Source organism: Haemaphysalis longicornis, unplaced genomic scaffold (assembly GCF_048455015.1).
Source record: "Haemaphysalis longicornis isolate Haplotype H1 unplaced genomic scaffold, Haemaphysalis longicornis Haplotype H1 scaffold_11, whole genome shotgun sequence".
Classification (NCBI taxonomy): Eukaryota; Metazoa; Arthropoda; class Arachnida; order Ixodida; family Ixodidae; genus Haemaphysalis; species Haemaphysalis longicornis.
Genome location: NW_027526214.1, coordinates 16,990,444 through 17,017,986, shown reverse-complemented (window position 1 = coordinate 17,017,986; position 27,543 = coordinate 16,990,444). Strand labels below are relative to the sequence as shown.

The 27,543-nt window shown below is 47.2% G+C and overlaps 1 pseudogene; it reads right to left on the bottom strand.

The window, feature by feature from the left end:
- Window positions 1-27,543, bottom strand: part of LOC144160588 (uncharacterized) — a 157,760-nt pseudogene that overhangs the window by 612 nt on the left and 129,605 nt on the right.

Genomic DNA, 27,543 nt, shown 5'->3' with positions numbered 1-27,543 from the left:
AACCGTTGCAGAGCTGAGCGCTGAAGTAGCGGTCAAAGCGGATGTCGCATTACAGAAAACGAAGTTTCGCGGAATAAATAAGAGCGGAGACCATATCCGTGAGGTCAAATGGATTGTGACTGTTGCCGCTCTAATGTCGGCGTTTAGGGCGACTCAGATTAAGGAGTGTAACACCGGAGAATGCGCGTAGAGGCTCGCGAGCTTAAGGAGCCGGATAAAGCAGTTGATGCAGGTGAGGCTGCTCCGGCCGTTAAGAATCCACCTAGCGCTCCCACTCTTGTGGAGTCGAGCTGTTTTCCGTTCAGGAGAAAGACACTCTAGATGTCTAGCAACTACGTAGCGTGCCGTTGGGACGGAGGAGGTCGCAACTTCTCGAAGGAAAGCGGCCTAAACATCTCTGGTCACTCCAGTTGACGCGGATACTGAGAAGGCACCGGTTGGTGATTCAGCGCAGCCGTGTTTTGTGTATAACGCTGCTCCATACACAGTCGCAGCTAGCGGCTAACCGCAAAGAAGTGGTATGCAAGAGACTAGAGCCAGAACCGGTGCCGAGCGAGTGTGAGATGAATAGAACACACGCTTCTAGTGGAATGGGACTGAGCCGCAACACACACAAAAGCAGTGTGCCCCAGGATAGCGAAGCCTTCTCAGGGTGAGCTCGGTTCCAATCAAAAAGAGGCTGTTCACGTCGTGTGTGATGCGACTGGGTGGGTAATTGTCACCCGGGGTAGCGAAACAGCTCGAAGCTCAGATGCAGCGATGCAACCTACGCGCATATCAGAGGTGATAGGGCAGAGAAAGCGTAAGGTGGGGCAAAGTGTAGAGTAAAAGACGCGGAAGCGGAGCAGATTTGGGTGTTCCTTTCCTCGCAGGGGCAAATGAAAGTGCGAGCCACGTCACAGATTGTTTAGCGTCAGCTGGAGGTGCATGGCATAGGATCAGTTTCTGTGTGACGGTTATCCTGTTTCTCAATAGAAGAAACGCGCAAACTGAGATATGCGGTAAGAACCTCTGTCAGTCACTGATGCTTTGCAAACACTGAGTTGTAAATTTGCTTTTCTTGAGTATGTTGGATTCTGTAAAGGTGAAGGGTTAGTGTCAGGGTGGCTTTTAACTGCGTCACTTATCTCGTTACTTAAACTGATGTTTCACGTGTTATGTTACATATTGGTTTTGCTTTCGGCGTCATAGCATTATCTTATAAGACAACTGGCCTAGCTGCATACCTACCTGCCTGTCGACCTGTCCATCTGCCTACCTAAATGCCTGCCTGACTATGAAACAACCCCTTGCTTGCCTGCCTGCCTGCCTGCCTCTAGCTTTATATGGTCTAGCTTGATTGAACATTCATGACCTTCCACGTAACATAGCAAACTTAAGGCCTTTTGCGGTTGACTGTGTTGTTTATTCGTCCATCCACAGTTCGAAAGAGTCCGAAAACCCGCAGGAACACCTTAATACGGTTTCATTGGTTGGAATGTTCACGTATGCTTTTAAATCTAGCTAAGGGCAGGCTATTGTCATTCAAGCGCAAAGAAGCCTTTTTTCTTACACTTGTAAAATTAATTCTGTCCCTGACGACCCGACCTCAACTTACAAATATATCGGTGTTCACATGACCCCATCTTGGTCCTGGACTAAACATGTGGAAACAATCTCGCAGACGGGTCACGGGCTCTCGGCTACTTACCTAGGAACTTAAAATCGCCACCTCCGGATTTAGAAAACTAGCTTATCTTACATTCATCAGACCCAAACTAGAATACGCTTCTCCCTTTTGCGAGCCTTCAAAAGCCAAACTTACAAACAAATTGGAAGCTGTCCAGAACCGAGCTGCCTGCTTTATATGTAATCAATATCCCAACAACATAGCGTGATTGCCCTTGAACACTTATTATACCTCCCTTCGCTAGCTTCGCGTCTAACCATCTCCCGTCTTTGCTTACTCGATTGTTTCTTTTATCACCCACGGCCGAGGCACCCTTTGCTAAAACAACCCGCCTAAACCACAGCCATTGAGTAGCGCGCATCGCTGGTCGCACTTCACCTACGAATAACTCCTTTTTCCCACATTCTCTCATACTTTGGCACACGTTGTCCAATGGAATTGCTACCTGTCTAAACCGCTCAACCTTTCGCGATAAACTTAATCGCTTCATACAGTAATGCCTTCCCTAATTTATCACTCGCCGAGCACCTCCACTCCGCCCTCTAAAATATGTACCCCGTAAATTACCCTTCTCTTGTTCCATCTAGTAAACGAATGCATATATGTCGGCCCTGCTGCCCTAGCCCTCCTTTAATCTTATATGTTCGCCTTTGTGTATGCTTACTTTGTCTTTTAGCTTGCCTCAGTGCACCGTGTACGTAGATTTATTTTTTTGTTTTCTTCTGAAACTTTGTTACGATTTTTGCTGTGCCTTGTAGTCATTGCTCTTCACTGTGTACTTTATTCAACGTGTTACTATTGACCCCTCCTCATATGGCAGCCATTAGAGAGCCCGCGCAAGCCACTACGTTGTCGTTGTCATCATGGTCGTTTCAATTAGGCAATGGCCCTGTGGAGCATTGTACGCGTATATATGAGTTCATATGATTCCCCGGTAATGGCATACCGGTTAAGAGAGACTGGCCCGGTAAAAGCTAATCAGGATGAACTTTTGATGCGAATGAGGAAAGTGATGATAAAGTACAAGGAAGTGTCGCTTACAGCAACGGATGACGTTAGTTTTCCTGGTGATACTGGCCCAGCCACAGCGATGTCGGCGTGTTACGAGCCACGTTGACCGAAGAGGCTGGGGTTTTTGACGTTTGCGGTTCGTCTCATCACGGCGGGTCTCCGCGGGTCTTCATCGGCCTCTCACAGGCTGGGGTACAACGCTGAAGACATATTCGAGCTTTGGGCAAGGGGGTGCTGGAGCCACCTGGCGTGGCTCACTTAACGTTGGCCGTTGGGTCCATGCAGATGGTGTGAAAAACTGCGGTCAGTATGGGGATGTACCCCGCCCCTTTACGAAATGTTACATAGCGGCAGATCAAAGAATCAAACCTTGTTTGAAGATGAAGCGATGTATTAAAATGTATAACGATCTATGTACAGTACTTACATGGCTGCCATTACCGAACCCGTTCCATCCACTCCGCTTCCATTGTCATCGTCGTAGTCCTAATTGGTCATGACCCTGTGGAGCGTTGTCCACCTACATATCCGTTCCGTTAAATGCATGCCACGAAGAGAAGACGAAGAGAACGAAGTTATCTCCGTGGTGCGTTACTTTCCTTTGTGCTCTGAGGTGCTGTGAGGCACGGGACGATGTAAATATAGCGCTCCGCATTCAACCATTGTTCCAGTAATTCGTCTTGCCATCACGTGACAATATGTTTGGAAGTGGTCACTACTATATCTGTTAGTGCCAACATACCGCTCAAGAAACAGAAAGAGAAGTGCAGAGGCAATGGGCAAGTTAGGGTGGGTGTCCTATATTATGGTACGTATATTTGTTTTTGTAGAATAGGCATGCCCCAGAAGGTGTTACAAATTTTTCGATAAACCAACCTCGGACATCCGTGGGAAAAGAGCCCCAGAGGGGAATGTGTGTGTTGAGGTTGCCTAAAAGAATGAAAGATTGAGGCAGCTCATATATCAGAGCTTAGAACTAAGAGCCCAAGAGCTGGAAATCACATAGGATGTAAACGGAGCACAGTTCCATTGGCCGATTTAAATTTATAATACGAATGCGAAGAGCCTGGACTATGGTCTTTAATAAGAAACTGAGACACGCAAAGTACCTTGGAGCGATAAAAGCCACCCTCCCGGAACATCTACCACGGATATTTCTGTCCTTCCTTCATACCATTTAACTATTCATGTAATTTGTATGTTCGGTACCTAAATATTTTTTTGTAAACACATGACGCCTCGCTGATTGGAGTGGAGTATCTCGTACACGTCATCAAGTATACTGAGAAGACCTACGCAGTACCATTGATTTATGCTTTCTCTTATCATTATTTAGAGTAGGAGCGATTGGGTGTGCGTGTTTATGTGTTGTCTTCCGGGGAAGCGATTGTATGATTTTTAGGCTTTCTTAGAGGCGTTGCCGTCGGGACCGTTCCTTGTGCGAATCCGGAGGTAGGAGCGGTATGACATTCATTTCGTCGTCAGATATCTCTACAGTACTCATTGAATCGTTCGTTTATGACCGCGCACCTTTCTGAGTGCTCATTTCTGCAGCCGCCTATGACATGGGTGTTAAGGGGTACCACGGCTTGAACAGAAGACGATGCAGCAGGGGCTGGAGCCGCCATAATTTTTTCCATCTCCCTGTCCTGCAGGCCCTTGCGTGTGACTTGTGCCGGTGGAGGGGAAACAGGGGATGTGGTATCACTTCCGACAGACACTGCTGCCGCCAGAACCGTTGCCGACTCAGGAAGTGGTGTGGTGACGTATTGAGATACCGTTGACGAGTCAACGGAGGCGCGGAGGTTGGATGAAGTCTGACTTTTGGTACTGAGGTTCTGCCAATACCAGATGCCCCTCCGCTTTCCCGCCAAGCTGCGTTGGCGTACCTCCTAAGGGGGAAAGAGGAACCATCTTGCGCACTTCTGGGAAAGTGCTGTTTTCAGTGACTTTGACGTTATTGATTGTCTCTTCCGGTTGGAATTTCCGCCGTTTTTGTTAGTATAGCACGCGCGGTTCCCTGCAGTTAGCACGTGTGCAGGATGGTGGAATGGCAGATTTCCGTTTGATGGTCTGGCACAGGTCGTTTTCCCGTGGCACGGGTTCGTACCGCGCCGGAGCCACTGGCACTTGAATGCGCTGCAGGGGTTTGTTATGTAAGTTCTGACTGTGTTTCGGGTTTCTGGTCAAGCCTGCATTGACTGACTCCAGGAGTGGCAGGCGGTGAAATGTGAAGATGTGTTTTCTGCGTATTTCAGCATCATTTTGACGTATCTGTCACACTGCCGAGACGCCTTGTCGCGAAGTCACCTTCTCTCGAAGGGCAGATTTATTAGATCAGGCTCTAAGATGACTCTTTGGGAGCTGTTCAGCGTGCAGTGGTTATGATCTTTATGTCTGTATTGACCATGCAGGTTCGCGCGAGGACGTTGTGGATTGATGATTCTCGTAAGCTTGGATCAGGAGTTTTTGGTTTTGAGTTTATTGGCTTTATACGTTATCCGAAATTCCTTTCGGGGAACTTAGAGATAAGAAAGAACAACTGTGGTTTGATGGGATTTGATTTCTAAATAAAATTAATTATCATATTCATGTGTCGCAAATGCGGGTCCAGGCAAACGACTAAAAGGAGCTTCGGACACTTTGGGGGATTCAATAATCTTCCACATTGCAAAAAGCAGGGTACGGGAGTTCTTTCTTCTTTGTCTAACCTTTCCCTGTAAGCCAGAGTGATACCGGAGCCCAATCTGGTAAACAGATAGGGTGTTCATCAGTGGAAGTTGACCAGGGCTCCGACTGCCGCCGTTCTAGGTTTTTAATCCTTCTTTTTAAAGTTATCCTTCCGTTAGATAACTGCTTATGTAAGGGGGTTCGGGGTCCGCGGTATCCCGAATACCGTCCGCAAGATTCTTTGTGGTACCCATGTAGGGAGAGAAAGGACCTTTTGTACGGCTTTACAGGTGTACACAAATTGTACAGTTAGGTAACGAAGTTTATGGGCGTCAGATTTGTCACTTTTACTGCCACGAAAAAGCGCTTAGCGGGGTTGTAAAGTGGGCAAAGCAAAATGAGGCGACGTGGCAGGTAATTTACTACTGTCAAGACTACTAGACCACCTCCTTCGGCACGCAGGATAACCCAATTACAAACGGGGAGAAGCTCCACTTTGCGAGTGCACCAATGTGAAACATTGCGAACTACTGTTTCTTAGAAAAAACAAAGTGTAGAAGCGTTTATTTTGAACAAGTACATGTAAAAATCACTCGGGTTTTAAACACGCCGAATCGCATAGATTCTAACTTGAAATCACGAAGTTCAATGAACTGGTGCCCACCAGCAGTTCGTCATAGGCATGTGTTCAAAGACAACCGGTCTATGGGTGATTTTGTTTCTCACCATTGATTTCCGTTAGGGGGCGGGAAAAGACCAGACACTGTAATGTTTTCACCACTGTTTTTCAATTGGTACTACCGCAACCTATTTTTTGTGTACATAAGCGACAAGTGTATCTCCCCAACAGCAGCGAGCGAGTTCAGTGCCTTGCGGCAATTTCCGAGTGACTTTTTGGATCAAGGCCTTGATAGGTCTAGCCCTATTGAACGACCACGATAAAGGGCAAGCTTTTCGGTGGGGGACTTCGTTGCAGCGATTAGAGCCCAGCGAACGGCGCTTTAGAACATAAACTCCACAGCACCAGTGCAGCTTTCTGAACCCGCTGAAATGGACGATACCACCACGCACAAGTGTGAAGCTTTCGGCGACCCCGCTGAGCTGAGGAAATAGAGACCCGTGGAACCGCATTAAGGCGAAGACGACGCTCACACTAACGACCTTTCAAGTGTCTGGCACAGCCGTCACAAGCTCCGAGAGATGAAACGAACAGAGAACAAGGACACCACAGCCACCGAGCACCGGGTGAGTCTTTCCATTTTTATATTTTAATGCGTGCACTCAAACATTTTTCCGTGGCAAAAATCCCTGGGCAAACTCTGTAGGACTTTCTGACCCGTAGAGCAAGTAAGCCTAGATATATCCGCATAAATTGTTTGCATCCGCAAACAATTTATCCGCATAGATTGACAAAGCCAACTCAGTCTTGTTTATGCTTGACTGCGACGAGCAAACAACTCGACATTGCAGCTTAAAGATGGTGACCGTGCGAAGCGAAAACGGTTTTGTGCATATCGAAGTGGAAATGATACTTTTGCGGAGCACCAAAGAGACTAGCAAAGGTGTGAGCACAGTGAAAGACGGACACTCAGACGCACATTATGTATCAACTCTACAACGAAAGAACCACCACCCTGGATCTCAAAAGATTGAGAAAGAACAGAAGAGAACGCATCACATTCCCCAAATCCACGCTTCCCACCGTCGTCAGGTATCATTACGAGTTGGTAAAGATACACCCGTACAAGCCTTGAACGTTTGTGTGGTATAAGTGCCACCATACTGGACACATGCTTCGCTATTGCCCCAAAAACGCAGTTTGCTGATCTTTCGGCAAGAAACACGATGGTATTGCAATGCCAACTGTGAAGAACGTAGTCTCTGCGCTGTCTGCCTGGAGCATGGCCATTTAGCAATCAGCCCCTTGTGCATTGAAGACACAAAAACAAGAAGCCCTTCAACCACCCCCACAAAGAAGGCAAAAAACGTGATCCTATTGTGCGCGTGGCTGCACACCAGGAAGCACCAGGGTAGAATACGATTGAGAAGCACGCAAGCATGATAATGCTATTACTAGATGGTCCCAACTCGTCGCAGGTCATCGACTAACCCTCCGCACTTTGAACTACCACTCAGTAAATTGCAGAGTATAACAGACTAAGCAGAAAAGACGATTAAGCAAGCGATGTCCGAAATAAAACCGCTTACACAAAGCCAACGTGAACACTCAAAGAACAGCCGCCGTACCAGCAACACTGTGACAACTACTAATTATTTGCAAATTGTCACCCCAGGAACGCACCAACAGAAATCTGAGCCGAAGCTATGCTTAACTTTACCACATCAGGCGCAAAATCTGCTGACGCAAAACTACCTCATGCAAGCAAAGTCGCAGGTGGTAGATGACGCTACCGAAGAAGCTCAAGAGGACTTCCAAGCGTTCTTCGCACATTTTGGTAGCCGGCATCACATGAAGGAATCCCAATCTGTCATGACAGCTCAACGTCTGGATCAAATTGAAAAACACCTTGCCAAAATTGATACAAAAAAAAGAACTGCCGGCAGCCTTACGGCTATGTACGAAGATGTCTTGCCAAACTAAATTCATCAACCTCACAATGCAGAACAAGCAAAATAAATGAAGCCGAGCCGAAGTCGCTCCCTTGTTTAGTCACAAGGCCGCCAATATCGTCCATTCGACATCATCCAATTAGAACAACATGCGACGTAACACCCTTCGAATGCACCAATGGCACAGCTGTGTCATACAAGCCCACAGACCCGACTTACAGGCGCCTTTAACCTAGAACGACCCTTTGCAAGAACGCACCATAGCCTTTCTGATTTAAATGGAAAATGCGCTGCATATAGCGTAGTAGGATACACCGTTTTCTAAAGTTCAACAATTCCGCAAAAACCTGGAGACAACCCCCAAGGCCAATCTGCAGTGTATGTAAGAATCGAGACTTAATGTTATAGCCCAGAAATTCAAGACATTGTGGCCACCTTGAGACAACTACCATTTAAAAAGGGCCAGACACGCCCTCTCCTCCTCGCAACTGCCTACATGAGAGCCGAGACCGCCCAGTCGAAATTGGCAACTTTGACAGAATCGCCGACTGCAGAACAAATACGGCGGTGTCTAAAAAATTCCCAATTCCCGTTTTCATTCCCGACATCACAATGAAATATCCAGACACCTCCGCCCCACCCCAGGTAATGAACTCCATGAAACTATGGACACAAACGGCTTAACTGTGTAAAATATTATAATTCTTATACTGCATTATATAAATATTATACTGCGGAGTGAAACACACCGCTTCACCCTGCAGAAGCACTCACAAGACGCGACCTACATGCCAGTGAATGAGACACCATTACTGATCTTACTTGAACTGATTGCTGCCGTCTCCAAGAGTGGGTGATATCGAAAAATACCTCGGGAAGCAATCACTACCCTACATGGTCACAGTTGACAAGCTCCGACCGAAACCTATTCCGAAACTAATTACACAACAATTTGGGAAACATTTCGAGATGCGGCAAAAAACCCAAGAAACCAACGTCGGCTGGCGACCTTGCCACGTGCATTACTTCAACTAACAGAACAAGCACAGAAAACGCCCTTATGAAATAGACACCCCCTGCACCCTACCGTAATCTTACGAAACTTTCCAGAACGCGTCACGAGCTAATGCACCTCTACAAATCCCGCGGCAAGCGTTAGCGTGACCTCGAAAAACACAAATTGAAACACAAGGAAAGCAGAAGCTACGAGAGGGAGCCGGATGAATGGAGCCCTGCGAAACTATTGACTAGAAGGCATGCAGCCGTAAAACTCTGGAGCACGTTTCGGGCTCTGAACGGCGAGAAGGAATTTTTCTCAAACTTCAACAAAATTGCCCTCGCAACTGGCTTGCCACCTAAAGAATGAGAAAAAGTCACTAACAAAACACCCTTCCCAGAATACTTCAAAATTGCTCCTTCAGCGCCTCGCACTAGATATCCGAGGAAAACCATCATCAATGCACACAAACCTGAATCCTACTTCACTTTGGCGGAAATACCCAGCACTTCCACGGGTAAACGCCAACAGTGCCCCTTGCAAGGATGGAATAACAGAACCATGCCCAGTAACATGAACATTGCAAGCAAAGAACACCTGCTTAGCCTTCTTAATGATGTGTGTAACTCCATAACGCTACCTGCGTGCCTAAAAAATTTTGGGTATATCCACTCATACCACAACTGCTCTCAGAGAGAGAGAGAGAAGGCTCTCTATTAGAAAAGAAGGCCGAGATGTTTGCTGGAATTGCGACACCGACATGCTACTCGGCGGGGGAAGGCGAAGGGGGAAAGAAAAGGCCCCATAGATTACAGGGCAGAAGAAAGAGGAAGAAAGAGAAGAAATAAACGAAGACAGAAAAATAACAAGAAAATGACACTCAGTTTGTGAGTAGTAAGATCACAAAATCTGTCTTCTAAACTCTAAATCACTGCAGTGACGCCAATCTCGTCCAGATAGTCGAACAACGCCTCTAGTACTTTGCGTTGAGCTGGTGGAGATTGCCATGGACCAAGAAGTACTTTCAAGGTTATTGGTCCTGGGCTGAGGCGCTCTAGTTTCTGCGCAAGACTGCATCTTGCGTGTATGTATGCAGAGCATTCCAGCAGCAAATGCTTCACGGTTTCCGGTGACCCGCAGTTGTCGCAGTAAGGGTTTGTGGTGACACCAAGTCGAAAAAATAACATTGAAAACCTTCGGCCCATATTCTTAACATCCACATTTCGGAAGTTGCTCGAACGGAAGCCCACTAACCGAATTAGCCATCCTCTAAAGAAGTCTTTACAACACTTTCAGGATGCCCCAACCGCGTTTCCCCATAATGTGGGCACACGCGACAGTCTATGGCTCCTCCGGAGCACCCTCAAACCACGCCCAGAGGCAGACAATTCGGCATTTATCACATAATGGTTCCAGTTGTCCTAGAAAAGCTATTGACACAGTTACACACGCCGCCATTCCGGAAGAAATGAACACCCACTATCCACGGAGCTGGATGTGCAACTGCATCGCAAGTTTTGTAGAAAATTGCAGTCTGAAGGTCATGTCTGGTAATCCATTTCCAATGAAACTTGGCAACAATACAAGCGTACCCATGGGCTCCATCAGTTCGCCTCTAATCTTTAATATTGTCACGCCAATGCCTGCCTTAGGAATTCAAGAAGGAACGCGCTTTGCTTCACGCCAGAATCTGTTACTTCCGTGTATACAGACTAACTACGGCAGACAAACGATTTGATTCTCCGCCATTTCACTCTGGAATTCACTAACCTCTGATATTAAATCTTGTAATTCACTTTGCGTTTTTAAATCCAAATTAAAGACTTTCTTGTTAGGCCCTTCTGTTTGATTGAATTGTAAGTGTAGTATCATGTCTTGTTGTTGATGTTGTATTCATATCTCCTTTTTGAATAGATTGGAGTTGTATTCTTTGTTTTTTAGTGTTCCTTCTTCTTAGTGTAATATTTATTCTTTGGTTTTCTTTGTCTTTTGTATTCATCTTTCTCTGTTTTATGCTAAGTGTTTTTTTGCTGACATTGTATTCTAGTGTTGCTTGATGATTGCTCTTTTTTTTACAATCATCATGGGAGGTCCCGCCTGCGGTTCTTACCTTGGGACCTCCCAGTGCATCTGTACCCATTCACGTTTCATGTACACGCTCGATCAATAAATTCAATTCAAATTCAAATTCAAACCGCAGCTCGCATAAAGGTTTACGCGGATGACACAACCTTTCGGACGGAAAAATAGGACTACGCCACCACTGAATTTTCACGCAGAGAACTCCAGACTACTATTCTCAGCCATGACAATATCCAAGCAACAACGGGCTTTCAGTTCTCCCCCAAACAAGTTTACGGTACTGGAGATAGAAGACAGTAATACTGAACGCGATAATGCTCACCTCTTTATCGTTGGCCATGATCTTTTTGAACCGCTAAATGGCCATATCGAACTTCCCGACGTTGCAATCAATAGCAAAAGCAAATGCACAACTAAGATTCAAGATTTACGTAAAAACTGGAAGGCCACAATAAACTTTCTCAAACGAATATGCAACAAATTTACTGGGGCCAGCACGCCATTCATTCGCCTTTGAGGTCGTGCGGTTCTAACATTCTGGGTCACATTCGACAGCACCGCCGAGGGGGCACAGAAAGTGTGTCCCAAGACCGGCCCGTCCATCGCTGCTTTCTGGCATGTCCGGCCAGCAGCCAGGGTGTGGCAGCCACTGATCATACCATCGGCCAACGTTCGACAACCAGCGCTTCGGTATTTCTCTGGCCACTCGTGTTCAGAGCCACAACGGCAGCTATCCGGCTGCCACATATTCAGTTCACTTTCGGCTACCGATGTTTTCCTTCGGAAAGCGGTGTTCAGCCGAAGCAAGGCAAGCAACCAGCCGCAGATTATTCGTATTCTTGTGGCAGTTGGTGTTCTAAAGAAGACCGGCCGGAGCGCGGGTGCCGCGCATTCGCTTTTTCAACGGTGAACCACGTGTCTTCCGGCAGAATATTCGTTTTCTTCGGGCAACCTGTGTTATAAAGGAGACCGGCCGAGATACGTACTCAGGATGTACGTTTTTTATTCGGTTAGCGGTCCTCGCCCGAATATACGCCCACCGAACGGCCATAGAATTTTCGGCAACCGGTGTTCAAGAGGAGAGCAGCCTACGTAAGGTCTCAAGTTATACGTCATTCTTGCGGTTAGCGGCGTACAGCTGAACAACGGCAGGCGTATGGGCCCCGAGAATTCATGTTTGAGATCCGCCCGTGTAGGACCGGTTTTTTCCTGGGTGAAGAAAGAGCCATTAGGGAACCGAAAGAGACAGACGGCTTTTTTTATCCGCTGGGTGTTTCTATATTTGAAATGAACGAACTTAGTTTGTTAAAACGTAATGAGTGTTCTAGGTAAACGGGTAAGGGGCAAGGACTCACTGGACATTATAAGGAAACATTTTAGACCATCGGAATGCCATTTACTGCTACTAGAAGGCTGTGCCACACCGAAGTTTGAGCTATGCCTCCCCAGTCACAGCCGGCTTCGTCGGCGCATCAGCTCGAGGCTATTCGGCCTCTCAAGAAATGGAGACCATTGGAGACATCGACACGGCAGAGATTTCCGACCGGAGATGTTCACCAAAATAAGTGGCCCTAAAGGGTGTCGATTGAGCAAGCGGCCACCACGCAGGAGCTCAACCGGTTCCATGTCTGGGACTCACCACCAAAGAAATGCAAGGGCGCGCAAAAGTGCAAGTTTGAGGCTTCTGCTCTTTCAATATTACAGCGAAAAACAATGGTGCACTATTTTGTTGGTGATAAGCGTAGAAGACGCTAAGCTCATGCATTGCTAGGCTCAACTTCGTTCCCTGAACTATGTTACTTCATGAGATTTTATGAGTGCCTATTTTGATTGAAATGCGATTTTAATTTTGCCATAACACCAGTGTCTTGTGAATGAGGAAGCCGGGTTGCTAATTTAGTTCACTTGGTTAAACATAATCGCCAGCAGCCTAGTAAACACAGATCTCGTAGGTTTTTGTTGCTCAGTGCAGCTTGTCTATTTCACGCATGATTTGGCTCTAGCAATAGATAAGCTAAGAGTAGTTGACTGTATTTTGCTGTACTGCAAAAAAGCATTTCACTGTGTTCCATATCCCCTTCCTGTTAGTTCATTGCGGGCTAATTCGCCTCCCGTGTCGCTTACTGCCGAATTCCCGCCCGTCTGAACACAGAAGCCAGCCAAAACACCCGCAAGTCTCAGTACGAAGAGTTCACATCGCGACGTCCTGTTTCACCCAGGGGACGCGCTCTTGTTATGGACTCCTGTGCGTCAACCTGGCGTCTCAGAAAATTGGCTTTCTCGGTCCATCGAACCATACACAGTGCTCAAGAAAACATCTCTTATAAAGAATCGCGTGGCTCCAAGCTGTGCCGTTATCGATCTTCGCTGCCGTGGAAAAGAAATCGTGCACGTTTTGCGGCTCAAGCCTTATTTCCAGCTGTCCGGCACAACCTCGACAGCGTCCGGGTAACCGCTTTCGAAGAGGGGGAGATAGGTGTGAGCATCAGCAGAATCTACAGTCCTGGTACAATCTACTGTGCTGGGACAATCGCCGTGCCCCGATAGGACGCCCTATCGTCATCGCTTCATCTTCATCATCTTGGCTTCTGGCATTATCATCACCGCTTCCGGACGGGGTCTTCCTGGGTGCTCGGCTCTCGGAATAAACCACTCTCCTTGACGGACCCTCGACTCTCTGAAACAATAAATAAATGAATAAATAAATAAATGAATAAAAAAATATTGTTGCGAAGATGCAAGTTCGCCTCCGACGGTTTGAGAACACTACGCATTCAAACTTGAACAAACAAATATTTATTGTTTTATTTGTTGCAGTATGCAAGGCTTGATGTATGAATACTAAAAAAGGGCAAATATTGCGCATTCTTTTTGTGTTAAAAATAATATTGAATTCTGCTGAGTGTTTTGTGGAGTGCCAAAACGCTTCGTAAAGCCATTCGCGCAGGGTTTATAACAAAACTGACCAATCAGCGGTTGTAAACATAGCTGATTTATTCAGATCATGAAAGGTTTTAGGAAAGTTGTCCTAAAAGAAATTGTCTTAAAGTGGCCTTTTCATCTTTGTGAAATTCAAGTCACTAAAGTAGGGCCCTTCCGCTCCCCCCTTTCTTCCCCGTTTATTCCAGTTTGCCGCCACACGGAAGGTATCAATACCTGGACAATACATCGATTCTAGCTCTGCAAAGAAATTAATCTTAATGTATTCGGCACTAAAAGAAGCCCAGCAATTAAGGAACGACCATTTGTGACCACTGTTTAATAAATGAATTTTGTTTTCAACTGACGCTGATAATTAAGGAGGCTGATAAAGGATGGACAGCGGGTGGTTGTGCGCGAGCTCACATAGATGTGGGTGCAGTGGACCCAAAATGCCAGGTTTGTGCTGCTGCACAGCGTGAGTGAGTCATCTGCTTGTGCTGCATGCAGTGGTCGTCCACCGGCCTCAGTAGAGTTAACGTACTGTGGATGAACTCTAATGCCCGTAGCACGGCCGAATTTCCTGCAGCTTTAGTCTGGCTGGAGTCCGACGACCGCAACTCGGCTGTTAACCGGTTGTCGTACCTCGGTCGCTCAAGGGTGGCTTTGGAATGGCCGGTGCGCTACGGCTAGAATCTGGCTGTATGAACGTAGGCTGGTCGACTGGCCGAAGGACACCGGCCGACGTACACAGGCTGAAGTTAGGTTCAACGGTCCTGTGCTGCTTGGGCGGTTTCAAGTTGACTCGTACTCAGCTGAAGCAACGCACAATCTTGCACAACAAGCTACTCAGATGCGTTACCGGCCTTCAAAAGCTTACTACGACTGATTACCTCTATACCTACGCCGAGCTACCCGGAATCAAATCTCTCATATGATACGCCAACGGCATCCTTAAAGACCGTAGGACATTGACAATCCAGGGCAGACATCTTGCCCATTATGGTGAAAACCGCAAAATCAGCATATATCCGATACGTACACACCCGGCCACACCATGAAATACACCTTCGCTTCGGACCAAACCACTCACGTATAAACCGCGGTCCCGCAAGTGAAAGCGCAGATACAGAGGTCAAAGAGCAACACTCTCTAGGGTATATCGCTCCACAGAGCCAGGGACGTATGCCATTTCCACTGACGTGTCTATAAGAACAACACCCATAGTAGTGAGCATCTAGCATGATTCTGACCAAGCACTCTCGGAGGTAGTCACAATCTCCACTGCAGCTGAACTGGACTTACCACAATACATTTGTAGCCTGTCCTCCAAGCGCTCACTTAACTCGGTATACACATTGAAAGCATTCAAGCTATACGCAAACCGAAATGAATGAATATATATATACTGGCAAGGCATCCACCACAAAAGACCTACAAAACCCCAACCCATCAAGCTACCTTACCCCCACAATTCACAATACAGCGCAGCGAATGATTGATCATCAGGGTATCACCATCTTCGTGGACCCCTGTACAACAGAATAACCCACGCAACAAGGTCACTAAGGACATGGCATTTGCTGCCAATCCCTCACTCCAGACTACATGTCATTTGAGTTGCCTCCTCAGGACGTCATCGAAGACGCCATTTCAATGACTAATGCCGTAAAATTATGCAACGCTTAAAGAAAGTACGTCACCAACCATATGGTTTGAACATTGAGCGCTGCCTGTAAGTCGCACTCTCGAAATCGCGGACTGCATACGCCATCACGCAGACTTAAGAGAGAGGTGGCAATGGATGCGGTGATTGGGAAAAAAACACCTGATGGAACCATACCCTCCTACCACCTTTCCGTCCATGCACCCTTTCTTACAACAGAAGACCCAGCAGTAAGCACCTTATGCGCCTCGAGCGCTGGCTGTATGGGTGCCACAGAAATCCCCCTAGTGGCCCATTTCAAAACCAGCCGCAGGAAGCTCTGGCCCGCTCGCCAATGTTGTCGCTGCTTTTGCGTGATGACCACGACTGAGGTGTACTGTTACCAAGCTTTGAAAGTACATATTTGATGATGATGATTGTCTTTTTATGGCGCAAGGCCGACGAGGGCAAAGAGCGCCAGAAACGATTGTGATTTAATAAAAGCGATGAGAATTAAAATTACAATTGTAAACTAAAGTAAAGCAGAAGCTGTTCAAAAACAAAGGAGATGGCTGGTGTAGAGGGCCAGGTTCTAATTACGTGCAGTATGAAATGAGCTGTAAAAATTCATCTCTTTTAAAAACTTCAAAACCTACCTAAAAGGAATTGTAGCATTGTCGGCTAAAAAATGTGAGGGGTGGAGTGGGATGTGTTGTCTGTATAGTTGTGGAAAGTGTTTGCGTCGAGTTGTGGTGAGTGCGTTACATTGAATTAGGATGTGGATTACGGATAGGTGTTCTCCACACCTGCTACACAGAGGTCTTGGGGATCCAGTGAGCAGGTGGGAGTGTGTAGCATGTGTGTGGCCTATCCGTAATCTGGCTAGTGTAGCTTCGTTGAATCTGTTGTGTGTGTCTGTTGTGTATCGTCCAAAGTGTGGTTTTATTAGGTGTAGTTTGTTGTCTGTCAGTTCGCTCCACTGTGTTTGCCATGTTTTACGTGAAGTTATTGTCTGATGTGTGGCTTCAGGTCTTTGTAAGGTAGTGCTGTTATGTCCACTGTGTTCGTCAGTACAGCAGCGGCGGTACTTTCATCCGCCAGCTCATTTCCGCGTATCCCACAGTGGCCCGGAACCCAGCACACAATGACTTCGAGATTTGAGGCGTACGCGGACATAATGGTCTTAAAAAGAAGATTGATCACATAATTTTTAGACGGCTTTCCAGATTATAGCGCCCGCACAACACTCAAAGAATCTGTGTAAACGATGGATTTGGGTATTTTATGTTGAAGGATGTGATTCAGAATGAGGAGCACGCCATACGCCTCTGCCGTGAAGATACTAAGTAAATTCATAGTCTTAGAGATGCTTAAGTTTGGTCCGTGTGCCGCAGAGGACACAGCGGAAGCAGTCTTTGAGGAATCGCTATAAAATTCTAAACACTGATACTTTTGCTGTAGGGACAAAAAGTGCTGCAGAATCGCACTTTGTGGAACCCGGTTCTTCTGGATTTGTGTAAAAGATGTATCACACGAAACTAGGCGGAGATGCCACGGTGGTAAATAGTGAGTAAACGATGAATTGTATAAGTCTAAAAACGAGAAGTCAAAGTCAGAACCTTCCTTCCTCGCTCTAAGGGAGAAAGGTACAGAAATAGATGGACGATTTAAAAAGAGTTGCAATGAGGAAGTATCGTTAAGTACTGGTTTAAAAGGATGGTTACTAATTGATGAAATTTTACAAGCATATAATAGGTCTATGTAGATTCGCTGATGTTCTAGGCACCATTTATCACACTCAGCGTACAGGCTCTGGACCGGGCTAGTGCGAAACGCACCTGACGCAAGCCGAAGCCCCAAGTGCAGCAATGGGTCCAGCATTTTCAATGTGTTTTTTGTTGCTGACCCATACACCACACTCCCGTAGTCCAATCTTGAACCTATTAAGCTGGTAAATACACGCAGCCGGAGTTGTTTGTCTGCACCGTATGCTTGCTGTGAGAGGACCTTTAAAATGTTCATTGTTTTTAGGCATTTATGTTTAAGTTGTTTAATGTGAGATATAAATGTTAGTTTTTCCTCAAACACTACTCCTTAAACCTTGTGTTCCTTTTTAACAGGAACTGATAGGCCATTCAGCTTGATCTTAGGATCGGGCCGGATCGCGCGCAATTTAGAAAACACAACACAGGTGCTTTTAGCTGGATTAAGTTTAAACCCATTTCGGTCTGCGCAGCTAGCTAGTTCATTGGCACCAAGCTGAATTTGCCGTTCACAGATAGATATGTTACATGATTTAAAAGATATTTGAACATCATCTACATACATAAAACAGGATATTGTTGGTGGCAATGCCTTTCCAAGCGAGTTCATCTTCACTATAAACAATGTGCAGCTCAAAACTCCACCTTGAGGGACGCCATTTTCTTGGACATGAACCCTAGAGAGTGCAGACTCAACTCTCACACAAAAGGTTCGCTTTGTCATGTAACTGCCAAATGTGTTTAGCATGTTGCCCGACAAACCTAACGACTTCAGATCGCTGAGGATGCCGTAGCGCCAAGCGGTGTCGTAGGCTTTTTCAAGATCAAAGAACAGTGTAATGCAGTACTGCTTATGAACGAATGCATCCTTTATATATGATTCTAAGCCAACGAGTTCATCATTTGTGGATCGCCCTGCCCGGAAGCCTGCCTGGCAGCTCTCGAGAAGATCGTTGTATTCCAGGAAATATACAAGTCTCTTGTTTATCATCTTCACGAGAAGCTTGCAGAGGCTGCTTGTCAGGGCTATGGGACGATAACTTGCAGGGGAGGTGGGATCCTTCCCCTCCTTGAGGAAGGCCACTACTATGGCCTCCCTCTAAGACCTAGGTAACCGCCCCGAAATCCATATTCTATTGTATAGGTGTAAAAGTGTTTCTAAAGTGTCTCGGTGTAAGTGTTGTATCATAGTGTATGTGATGTCTGTGCCTGGAGCTGAAGGCTTACAAGTCTTGAGAGCGGCCCTCAGCTCAAAAAGTGAGATCTCAGAGTTGTAAGACGTAGTTGATCTGTTCTTGTCACGTAGAGAGTTCTTTTCGGCAGATGTTTTGTGTTTCATAAAAGTGTCTGTGTAGTGTGATGAACTGGAGACGTGTTCGAAGTGTTGTGGAAGTGCATTAGCCTGGTCTTCTAGTGTGTCCCCTGTTGTGCTGACCAGGGGCAGGCTATGTGTATTTTGTCCTTACAGTTTACGTATCCTTGTCCATACTTTACGTGTGTCTGTGTAGGAGTTTATTGATGTAAGAAAAGCGCGCCAACTCTCTCGTTTTGCCTCACGGTGCGCACGCTTCCCGAAAGCCTTTGCCCGTTTAAAAGAAATCATGTTTTCTGATGTGAGGTACCGGCGAAGGATACCCCAAGCTTTGTTCTGGGCCTCTCGCGCCCGCCGACAGTCGTCATTCCACCAGGGCCTCCTTGGGCGCCGCACGGCCTCGGAAGACTGGGGAATGGACTTTTCGGCGGCGTCGAGGATGTGTGCCGTGACGAGCTCAGTTGCCTCCTCTACGTGTAGGTGTCTAATGTCTGTGTAGTGCAGTTGAGATGTTTCTGTGAATGTGTTCCAGTTCGCTCTAGCTTCGTTGAACCTACTATGGGAAAGAGAACTGTTTGGCCCTTTACCTATATATGTTAAGGATGTTGGGAAGTGGTCACTAACATAGGGGTTTGTGTCCACTCCCTATTCAAGACATGGAAAGAGTGCTGCAGAGCCAATAGCAAGGTCAAGGTGTGAGTAGGTGTTGTGCGCTATATTATAGTATGTAGGCTGTTGCTTATTAAACAGGCATGCTACCGATGATGTTAAGAACTTTTCGATGAGGCGACCTCGGGCATCTGTTCTAGAAGAGCCCCACAGAGGATTATGTGCATTGAGGTCACCCATTAAAATGAAGGGTTCAGGTAACTGATCCACAAGAGCCTCGAAGTCGGAGCTCAACAATTGATAGTCTGGTGGGATGTAGAGGGAGCACACCGTGATTAGCCTATTAAAACTTATTACTCGGATTGCAACAGCCTCTAGAACAGTGTTCAGCTGGATGGTGTGACATGCCAAGGATTTGCGGGCAACAATGGCCACACCACCAGAAGAGTATGTGCAGCCGTCTCTGTCCTTTCGGAATACCAGGTATCTATTTAAGAAATTTGTGCCTTTTATTCAAGTATGTTTCCTGGAGAAACATGACACTAGGCTGATTTGAGTGCAGTAACTCGCATACATCATCCAGGTTCTTAAACAGGCCTCTACAGTTTCATTGTATTAAATTTTCTTTTCCCATTATTTTATGTTAGGAGGGACAGGAATGTGTGGTTATGTGTCGTTCGGGGCGGTTACTCTGGCTGGCTTCTTTCTTTCTTGGGATTGTGACCCGTCCCTTCCGCTGCGCAGGAGAGACGAACGGATTGACGTCCATTTTCTCTTCAGATGTCCTCGGAGTTGCCGACTTGTCGGGCTCCTTGGACTGTGGACCCTTTCGCGGGCCCTTTTCTGGGGCCACGACCGCCACGGGTGCCAAGGGTGGCACAGGCGGTGGGGCGGAGGTGGAAGCACCTGCCGGTCCCTCCGCGTCCATTTCCTCCGTGCCATCAGGTGAACTGGGGGCCAGAGGAGTGGAACCGGAAGGAGCGGCACCACTCCCAACCGTGTTGGTTGCCACCGCAACCGCTGAAGGTTCCCCCTGCGGCACGGTGACGGATTGAGCTGCCAACAGCAACTCAGCGGGGGGCTCGGGCCGGGCACAGTCTGCGCCACAGTACCGTGTCCCTGCCGAAGCAGAACGCCGCTCCGCCCCCCGGCGAGCTGCGTCTGCGTACCTACCCAGGGGGAAAGAGGCGAACCTCTTTCGCGCCACCGGGAAGGAAATGTTCTCGGTTACTTTTATGTTTATGATTTTCTTTTCTACTTGGAATTTTTCGCAGGTGCGGGAGTATGCTGGGTGGGGTCCCTGGCAGTTGGCACAGGTGAAGACCTGTGTGTTGCAATTATCAGTGGGGTGATCGTTCTGGGCGCATTTGGCACAGGTTAGTCTTCCGCGACAAGCGTTAGTGCTGTGACCGAACCGCTGGCACTTGAAACAGCGGCACGGGTTCGGAATGTATAGACGGACAGGGCAACATATGAATCCTGCATTTATGTGTTCTGGAAGTGTGGATAGGTCGAATGTTAGGATGATCTGCTTCGTGGCTCTTTCTTTGTTGCCTCTCCGGATGGTGATCCGCCTCACTGCCATCACACCTTGATCTTTGAGGCCCTCGAGGAGGTCGATGTCTGTCTCGTTTAGGAGATCCGTCTGAGAGATCACACCCCGCGAGCTGTTGAGGCTGCGGTGGGGTCTGATCCTGACATCTTGATCGGCCATGCGGGTTTGGTTGAGAAGACTTGTTGCCTGTTGCTGATTATTGAGTTCTACTAGGAGTTCACCAGTTCTTTGTTTTTTAGCCTTTTAAGATTTGCCCACAATGTTTTCAGGGAATTTCGAGATCAGAAATACAGACTTGGAAGAGATGAGGTGTTCTTTTTCTGTTGATAAGATTATTAGGAAGCGGGGGTATTTGTCCGGTTTAGGGGCAGCGATTGCAGGGAGTGGTGGGAAGGAAAAGTCGGTGCGGCCCCTTTTCAGGGACCCATCGTGTTTGGAGGGGGTTTTGAGGAAGCCATGAATTAATAAATTTTATTCGGCCGTGGTGCATCCGCCCACCCCGGGGCCCAACAAGGGTACGCGACAGGTACTTGCAAGCAAGGCCTGCCTGCGCAAGATTTACACCACGGCTATAACCACATATGGCGTAACACAGGGTTGTTAGCCACACCAGGTTAACCCTAGCCGCCAAGAAAAGGAGAAGAACCAAGAAGAGAGAAGGTGACAGGAAAGCTGTTAAAAGAGGATAGGAAAGTAAAAGATGTACAGGACAGGAAGAGGCGACTGCCGATTCCCTCCGGACGGGTCAGGCCGGAGGTGCCGTCTACGTGAAGCGTGGGCCAAAGTGGTGTGTTGCCTTTGCCGAGGGGCCTTAAAGGTCCAAACACTCGGCATTGGTTCAACCACCTGGTTCCCCTTTTCCCCGGACACGGCTCTGCCACGCACGGCTAGACGTGGGTGCTCGGGGTCCGTGGGATCGCACATACACCAAACATCTGCTTGCGCAGATGCCCCCTACGGGGGAAAATACATATTTATGGGGAGCAGTCACTCCATTCGCGGATGTGGTGTATTTATTAGAGTGTAAATGTTTCTGTCGCCGTTATAGTGTGGTATATTCGGTCTGTCTAAGCGCCAGGTGCGTGTTACAGGCCGTGGTCGCGAAACCCAGTTTTGATTGGAGGTGATGGTACATCCACTGCCCTGCAATTTACTAACGGTGTCTAGATAGGCAGCGTTTCTTCAGATGGCCATGCTACGGCTATGCACTATGTTGCAAATCGGTTTTGTGTGTATGTTCTTCCATAACCTAGCGGAGCTCTCATGCCTGATAGCACGTCAATTACGCTAGCCAGTATAAAGCCTGTGATATTGGTCACTATTCTGGACATGCCAATGTGGCAACGCTGTCACGGACACCCTACGAGAGAAATACGACGGGTTATGCAACATTATACTCGGCACTCAGCACACAAAAAAACATTTAACGCTGAGTCGTCTTGCCGCAAGGTGAGCGCTCGCAAAATTTCATCTTTTACATTTATCGTCCGTGATAAGAGCGGAAACGTGCTTATAGAATATTCCGCATTCGCGACAGAACTCTCCTTCGAAACATCGTCATATGACAAAAGAAGCGGGCACAATCTAGAACCCAACAGATAGTCTTGTCAGATACTACACTCTTCTAATGACAAAGTTTATCGCTTGTGAACTGCCTCCGCTGTATTCTTCCAAAAATGCGTTTGCCGAGTGATCAGCCGTTCACTAAATTCGCAAAAACCATTGGAAAGTGAACCCGCGGCTTGCCTGTGGGATTACTAAAACGTCCACAACTTGATTTTGCTCCGCATGTGAACACAACGATAACTAAGCGTCCACGTTCCCCACCCCCATGTTTTGTGAAACAGAAGTGCACATTGCATACAATAGGGAGTGGTGAGGCCAGCCTGGAATAAGTGTACACGAAATACTCTAGCATTTTTAAAGCTACACTGGGTTTGTTCCATTCCCTAAGTAGCGATTATGTTTCATCCCGACTTGAAGACCACTCATTTTTCCGTAGTTTCACCCACCTTGGTTCATGCGATGAGGCGTGAGTGGGCACATAGTTAACGATGCTCAGGCATTCAACATACTGTACATTAAAACGTGGCTTATATTCCCCAAAAAAGAAGATGGTATTATCAAGTATTGAGTAATCAGATTCCAGAAACATATTTTTCTAGGACGCATATAGTCGAAACAAAGCCGCATTTGCGGTCCGCGCTTGAAAAAGAAACCAACGTCTAACTGTGCTAACATCAGGTCTATACGACACGTTAGTAAAATTCACTTTTGCCTGCCGTGTTCGGCAGGGAAAGCGGTGACATGCTACTGCTGTCACCGGAGCCCGTAGGAACGGCTGAGAAGAGCGCAGAACCGCCTTCTCAGGGAGCACTTGTTGGTTTTGGAGCCCTCTACAAAGACGCAGCTGTTTTTTGAAGTACTCTTTGTTCGCAGACATCACCATAAAAAGTTGTTTAGGGCGTGAAAAGGCGAAGAGAAGCGAAATAGAACCGAAACACTGCTTGAGCCCCTGTCAGCCATGGAGCGTTCACGCTGTAAACGCCGCGGAAACCCGGCGGCAGGCGGGCAGCGATCGCGAAGCTCGAGCCGTATATGGGAACGCGGCGAGCTGGACAAAGAAGGGTGGAGACACAAACCACACTATGTTCGCACGTACAAAGGCTGTATTAGGCCACAGCAAAACCAAGAGAAAACTTACATGTTCTTCTGGTCATTCGTGATAGATGGCAATATTCTTCGTGGACTTGAGATTGTGCGTTTGCGGGGTGGACTTCAAGAAAGCACCAAGCCGCCATTTGATCCCCTTGGAAAGGTACTTTTACAAAACTGACCTTCACTAAGTAGTCCGTGTGTAGGGAAGATGTGTGAAAAGAAGCGAGGCCACCTGCGAACATTTTTTCCCTCTTTCCCCATTTGTCTCCCCCTGCTCAAGGCATTCTTCCTTAACTATATGAATAAATTAAATTATAATTTCTCTGATATACCGGAAATATGTACCTTATTAACTACATGCCACACTAAACCAAAGTTCTCCAAGTCTTGTGTATATCGTCTTACCAGCCCTGCTTCTTCCTTCAAGCCATCCTTCCGGTCGAGGTAAACCCGTAGTGTCTATACGATCAGTGGCTAGGTGCGCATAGAACTAGCACTTGCACGTTTGTAGCCTGCATTTCACAAACTTTGCATGGCCATTCACGTCCTGGAAAACGTTGGCCATTTGGGTAGCAGATCCACCATTTTGCTGGAATGGAGGGTTGTTCATATTAACTTTACATTTTTCGTTCGCTACTTCACAGACTCTTGTTCCTGCCGCAGTCACTTTTTGTTTCGTTTGCCGGTGCGTCTTTTTCGCCGTCTTTACGCACGCCAAACAAAGGTTGGCAGAACCTTTCGAACAGGAACTGAGCATTCTAAAGCACGCGAACAAGGAGCCTTTACATTTTGTAACATCCAAATGTATCCTCACGGGCACATGAGGCACTTGAATACACAGGCACAGGGCTGGTACACTAAAGAGACAAAACATCACCTCAAAACCGAGATTCCACCAAAACTATATTTCTAACAGATTTTGGCGTCCATGTAGCCTAAAGTAGGAACAAGATGGTCAATTATGTATGGAACAACAGCAAAAGTGTTATTACAGCACAAATTTTATATTAGGTTTTCTACAAGTAGTTTATGTGTAAATTAATTTGGTGATTCTCATCATAATGTCGTAACCACAAAACATACACTCGCTAAGTGTTTTTGTTTCAGAAATCAGTAAGTAATGGTTTATTCAGTGATGACGTAAATTTCATAACTAAGGCATGCAAGGCCACCGCCGTAAAACAGCTGTAACATACCTACCAAAACCCATAAATGCATCAACGGACACCCAGACAAACTAAAAACCTACATACAGAAAAACGCGGCCCAATATATACCACTTTGGCTGTCGTACATTGCAGGTTAATTTCATTATATAATTATGTTTAGTGTAATTATTCACAGATTTATGTGTACTTTGAGCACGCCAGAAAAAAAATATTACTCTTTTTGCCAGCTCGGTTTATCCCAAGTGACTGATTTTGTGGGTTACGGTTTCATGTGCCTAAGAGGCGGTTCTACCTTGGATATGTGCTACGTGTCTGCTGGACCATAAAACCATTCCTTAATTCGATTATAGTGGCGGGAACCTTACATATTTTCCCGTGCCTTAGCATAATTTCAAAAGACATCCTACCAACGTAATAAGTGTTGCGTGTGCTGGAGCTTGAAATTGGGACACGCGAGAACTCGATCTTGGTTGCAACCCTGGGCGGTCCCTGGTCATCACGGCTCCCAGTTCTGGCTGGACAAACTTGTCGACAATGAACGCGGGAAGCCGAACCTGCTCTTCCAAGTCCACGGCTTCATACAGGTCTGGATGCGGAAGTTCGCGCTTTACACTCATTTAGCAACACACTTGCATGCGGACGACCTATGACGGAACTCGTGCCCGGCTATATTCCAAGCTGGTATTTGCAGCTTGAGGCCACATTCTGGCTATACCACGTCAGAATATCCCCTCTCCATCAATCCGTATAGAGGTGCTTCCAGCAAACCGCTGCTTTGTCCTCGTCACTCCAACACTCCGCGAATCACATTTGGCCAATCTTCGTAATCATGCTTCAGGAACGACGTGTTTCGGCATGCAACAGAAGCGGTACCCGCATGGTCTGTACCAGGTTGCGTCGGCCCATTGTACCATTAGCACTATAAGAATCAGAATGCTTCCGTGCACCATCGTCACGCCACAATGCCATGCCTCCAGTGCTTAATTCGCAATTTCTCAAGCAAGATTTCACACCGATGGCATTGCGTACGCCCCCCGGCCACAGGCCTCCTCGCATGCTTCATCCACGCCCCACAAAGGCAAAGGTAAACAGGGCAGAACCGAGGTGGCTACACGCTTCATAAATTGGTTCGAGCTATGCTGCCATTTACTTCGGCCGTGATGCTTCCAGCCCCATCGAAGGAACTTCGCACGGGGACGGTCCAACCTCAGTGCTACGCTGCACAGCAGATACCGTGGGACAGTGAGGAGACATAAAACGACGCACCTGCGATGGGCAGTGTCACTGCCGTTCGCGTCTCGTTAGAGACACAGGAGCAGCGTGACTGATCTGAGCGAGACGTCCTTAGCAGCAACGACATTATACACGCAACTGCCATCCCTGGGATTTACCTAATGGCTAGTGAAGTACCGAGTAAGCCGGTAGACAACGCACCAGCAGAGCCTAACGTAGTAATACTTTGGACAGATAAATTACGTCAGGTGGTGTGAATCACAAAAGCAAAGATACCACAAATAAATAGTAAAATTCAATCTCCGCTTTTAAGTGATACTTCGCCTAACGATGCCCTGTTTCTGTTTGGTAAGTCACAACTACAAGCAAAAACACACACACAGTTTACCTCTCAGTCCATGCGTCGTTCAGTGCCGAACGCCCAGCTGCCTTCACGAGAGGCCGACGTGGCCAGTTTTCTCCCAGCAACCTTTCGCTCGTTTCACCAACAACCACCTTTCAGCGTGCGCAGGATATTGACCACTCGTATACCTGCCTTATGTGGCTTCATGCATAATAAGACGTCACATTAAATAAATAGGACAACAGTAAATCTTCCTTCAGTCGCCAAATCATGGACGAACACCGATCGAGAGCCAATCCTAAGCCGCACACAATGCCGTGCTTCGTGTGAGGAGAGGGCGTGCTGCAAAACGGAGCCTCTCCTCACGCACAAATTACATCCACCTATTTCTTTCGCCCGGATTGCAGCCGATGGTGTGTAGTCGATCTTTATGACATTTCTTTTGCCTGTGAATGCACCTAGATGTATTCGCCGCGCAAGACTCGATGCCGCCTGCGACCGCTGTACCAGTTCAAGGCAAGACCACATGAAGGCAATCTTTCAACGAACGTTTTCACGGGACCTACCAGGACAGCGTCTGTAATATGTTGATGGCGGAAACACATTTCTAATTACCTGTACATAGTTTTAGACGCGCCTCTTGGTGCGTAGATCTTTCCCGGCTTGTGGCTTCTGTGTGCGTCTTAATGCACTCAGCGCAGAAGAGAGCCCTGTAGTGGTGACGACCTCAGATCTTCTGCGTTCTCCTACCGTCTTCATAAACGACCCCTTAGCATCAACACAAGCGGAACGTGAAATGGCGCTTTGGCTTTGCCACTCGAGATTAGAATAATGTCTGCAAGCTGGGATAATCTCGTGCCAACGCTGCTCTCCTTTCTAACCGTACCTATCAAACGATAATGTAGAGGGTCGCAACCGCACTACCGAGTACACGATTTCTTCCTACAGATTTTGCGTTCGATGGTTAAACGTAAAACACAACAAAACGCCAACAACAGGCCCATTGCTTAATCAGAAACCCTAAAGGGCGCCTCAGATTTAATTTTCAGCACCCTCTGCTAAGACATATAAAGCTTGTCTGCGATACCCGCCGCGGTGGCTCAGTGGCTAAGGCGTTGCGCTGCTGAGCGCGAGGTCGCGGGTTCGATTCCCGGCCGCGGCGGCCGCTTTTTTGATGGAGGCGAAAAGCAAAAACGCCCGTGTGTACGAGATTTCGGCGCACGATAAAGATCCCCAGGTGGTCAAAATTAATCTGGAGCCCTCCACTACGGCGCGCCTCATCGCCTGCGTTGCGTCGGCGCGTTAAACCCCACAATCAATCAATCAACTTGTCTGCG